This window comes from Salmo trutta, chromosome 28 (assembly GCF_901001165.1).
Source record: "Salmo trutta chromosome 28, fSalTru1.1, whole genome shotgun sequence".
Taxonomy (NCBI): domain Eukaryota; kingdom Metazoa; phylum Chordata; class Actinopteri; order Salmoniformes; family Salmonidae; genus Salmo; species Salmo trutta.
Window position 1 is genome coordinate 19,978,657 of NC_042984.1, and position 4,308 is coordinate 19,982,964.

Below are 4,308 nucleotides of genomic sequence, written 5' to 3' on the forward strand. Positions count from 1 at the left end.
ATCTTGTTTAATCTCTCATCCCACTTCTATTCAGCCCAGGGGATTACTGTAGCACCTCATGGGCTTTAGTGTAAAACCACAAATGCTTTTATGTGTGAATTAATTGAGGTGGTTTCCACAATATTGATTATGGCAAACAGACTCATGAATTGCAGAGAAAACAAGGTAATCCAGAGACTGGAGCTTGTTTGTGGTTGGAGCAGCACGTGTTCAGGCTCTGTTTTATAACGAGTGGCAGACCGAAGACAACCTTCTGTTAGATTCCCACTGGTGTCAAGTCAATGTGACTACACATCTCCCTGTTATGTAAGTTTGATGTCTAACTTCTCTGGTTTCATGAGGAATTTTACTGACTCATCAGGCACTTATAGGATCCTGGGTCTGAAGAGGACCCCAAAATGATGTATGACGGGATATGCTCATCCATGGGATATAAGTAATCTTTGCATTTTAGTACAACATGGTGAACTAAAAATGGCAGATACTTTAGAATGTGTATGCATGTGTTTGTGTGTGTGGCGTGTGCGTTTTCACCACCCGTCATAGTATGTACTTTGCTTCATTTGTGGTAAGTAAGATATGGGAAGTTCAACTGAGCAAAAGAAAGTGTGAACAGGAAGAGCGAGGGAGTGAGATTGGAGAGCAAGAAGGAGCGTGGGAGACACTGAGTGGTGGGAGATAGATGATTGGAGTGATTAGCCTCGGCCTGCCCTCCCAGGCCCTGACAGATATGCACAGCAGATGGATGACTGTTATCTGAGAGATCACAGAAAGCATGATGACTGCTCTGCTCTGCCCAGTCACAGAGAGATGCATGATCTCACACGCTTACACACGCTCTCTCTCTCGCACACATACACAGACACATTTGCGCACACACATGCATGCATGTGCACACACAGGCTTAACACAAGCTTAACACAGTCCTACAGTACATTATGCTGTGCACTCCACAGGCTGTTGTATACAGAGACGCATCCTCTGTCTCCATTAGTTTGCCCTCACTGATTTCTGTTAAAGACAATGAGTTTACACACAGGGTGAGCGGACAGAAATTACAATGCAGGCATTATTGTCTCCCCATAACAAAGATACGCACCTGGGGATGGATGATTGGAGAGAGAGAGAGAAAGGGAGATGTTACCAGGAATAATTTGGTTGATTTTCATTTTGATTGAAGTAGATGAAAAGAGAGCTGATTGAAATAGAATATGCTTATGTGTACCCACCGCTCAATACTCCTTGTTGGTGGTGTGAACAACATTGGAGAGTGAGAGTGGCTCAGTGCATGCAGTGAGTGCTATTCTCACTTCAACAGCTTGACTTCTCAAAGTGGATCTCCGTAAGGTAGAAGACAAAGGTAAACATGGGAGGGGATTATGGCACCAGTAAGATGAAGTGGAGGTCTTAATGCATGTTGAAAAATAACAGTTCCCTTTGGACCCTTATTTCCCCAAAATCCTGCCATGGAGAATCCATCTGTAATGAGCCTTGGGAGCATTAGCATGCTTATCCATTCTGCTCCCACCAAGGTGACAGATTTAACTGCCAAGACAGATGCACTGTACTTTTACTCATCCCTAGTAGCATTTCTCATTATCCTTCATTTTTTCAACACCTTGTTTCTTTCTTCTCTTTTTTTGTTGTTGAAAGAATTATTCTTAAACAGCTGTCTATTTTCCCAGCTGCATTTTATAGAGAGAGAGAGAGTGCCAGTCTTGTCTTCTGTGCAGATGGTGACTGGATAGCTGGCTATGGCTTCGCGAACATGTGGCATACCACCGGCCATACACATGCAGACAGACAGAGCTTCAGAGGGAAGCTGCCGCCTTCCTTCACTGTAAAAACCTGCAATAATCTGGCTTCCACTTCCAATACTGTACAAGTACTAACTGGAATGTTTGAGCGCCACGTATGCACTGTTCCTGTCAAATATGTTTTCGTAACTTCATTTAAGCATGAAGCTTATGCATGTCACTTACATCACTTCTTCCACTATCTTCTATTATCACTTGACTTTCTTTTTTTCGAAGCAAAATCTCCTGTTGGTATGAGGACAGTCCTGAATGATAAAATGTGAATAAAATATCGCTCAGAAAATAAATCAGATCTATTTCCAGATCATCCATCAGTATAATAATAGGTTTTATTTTCTCTCAGGTCTTTGGTTTTGTCCATGTTGTTTTGATTGATGTGTCTCTGCCTCTTCTCAGGGTCAGAGGTGCTGTTTGAGGCTCTGTGGGCTGTCTGCCTTACAAGGTTTTCAATTCCACAGTAATCACATGGCACATTACCTGAGGGTCAGAGACACGGACAGACTACAGGCGTCCATGTCCATTGTATGTGTTATGTTTGCAGGCGTACTCTTCCTTTTGAAGGAGATGTCTACAAATGGAGACTGTCTAATGCACTTGAGATGTGGAATTGTTGTGCAGTATGGGTTTTATGAATGAACGCAGCATCTGCTCTTCCACTGTACTGTTTCTTTGACTCATATTGAAGAAGTGTCCTTTCAAAATACAGCAATAAAAATATGATTTAAAAAAAATACTCTTGTGCACATACACAGATGTTAACAGAAGGCAAAAACGTCATTCCCACTATTAGGGTGGCGGTGAACACTACATCTACACTATCTTACTCAGTGGGCATGGGGCCGATAACCCATTGAGAGGCCCATATCAGTCACATTAGTGGTGCCCTGTAAAGCAGTGGGAGCCGGTCAGTGTGGTGTTGTCCATGGCTGCTCGGAGTACAGAGAACGTAGTACAAAAACCTGAGCTCAGCGCTGACTCATGACTCATTTCCTCAGCTGGAAAGAGAAGGATGCCTCCCACAGAGCAAGACAAAAAATAGCACAAAGACCTCACTGCTCACTCGCAACCTGGATGTACTGTAATCTGGACACACCAGTGTAGAGAACGTTTGGCCGAAGCCTAAACTAAAGTAACCCAAAGTTCTCCATCTCCTGCTTTCCCAATGAGCCAGGCCAACCAGTTCCCAATGAGCCAGGCCAACCAGTTCCCAATGAGCCAGGCCAACCAGTTCCCAATGAGCCAGGCCAACCAGTTCCCAATGAGCCAGGCCAACCAGTTCCCAATGAGCCAGGCCAACCAGTTCCCAATGAGCCAGGCCAACCAGTTCCCAATGAGCCAGGCCAACCAGTTCCCAATGAGCCAGGCCAACCAGTTCCCAATGAGCCAGGCCAACCAGTTCCCAATGAGCCAGGCCAACCAGTTCCCAATGAGCCAGGCCAACCAGTTCCCAATGAGCCAGGCCAACCAGTTCCCAATGAGGCAGGCCAACCAGAACGATGGGTATGAGTGAGAGTGTAAATAAATTCAGCATCCAACTGCAGACCTAGGGAGGGAACGAGGGCAGATGGGAGGGAATATATTCCTGGAATGAAACACAGCCCCGTTCAGTACTGTACTGACGGGGAACCTGGCTGAGAAGTTACTTGGCACACTATTTGGCACAGGATCTGTCCATTTTTAAATCATGTGTCAACTCTTTCCATCTGAAACACAACGATGTGCAAATCAAATGCACCTCTGAATGTGCAGTGCAGAGATGCCACTATATGAAATGGTTAAATCCCAGCCTTAGGCGACTTATTTTAATACATCCCTGTGCCTTTTCATCTTCTGTGTGCCTGATGTGTCAGTCAGAGCTTTCCACAAAATCAATGGTGGAGAGAAGAGAATGGTGCTTAGTAATTTCAGGCTTTGAGCTGGTTTGAAAGAGTGAATGTCTTATTTAAATTGCCCCCTACTGGTTACTTTGTGACCGTTGTCGTGAGCCCAGGAGTCGGTCCATCAGGAATCTGAGTAATCTTTAGGACTCTCCTGGCTCTCATGTGGAGCTGAACAGCACTGAAGATATCTTTTACGACCCAGCATGGGCCTCAATTTACTGTGACATCGGAATGACTACAGTATTCATGTAACCTACTGTATATGCACAACCAAGGTGTAGAATACAATAGCCTAGTTGAAGTCTATGGGGGCAATATACCATTTGAAATAATAGACTGACATGGCCTTTTCATTTCTAAATCACTAATGTATTTTGTCCATATGATGACATTTTAGAATTAAATGTATTTTCATAATTTAGAATTGAAGTTAATTTCAATTCCCTGTTTACTTTAGCCTAATATACATTGGACAGACGTTTTTTCCCCTTACCAACATCAAGTCGGTTTAAAGTGGGACAATTTGAGCTTTACCCTTGTACTGTAATGATGACAGAAGTAGGAGGGAGGGAGCAGGAGGAGGAGGGAGAGTAGGGAGGGAGTGAGAGAGG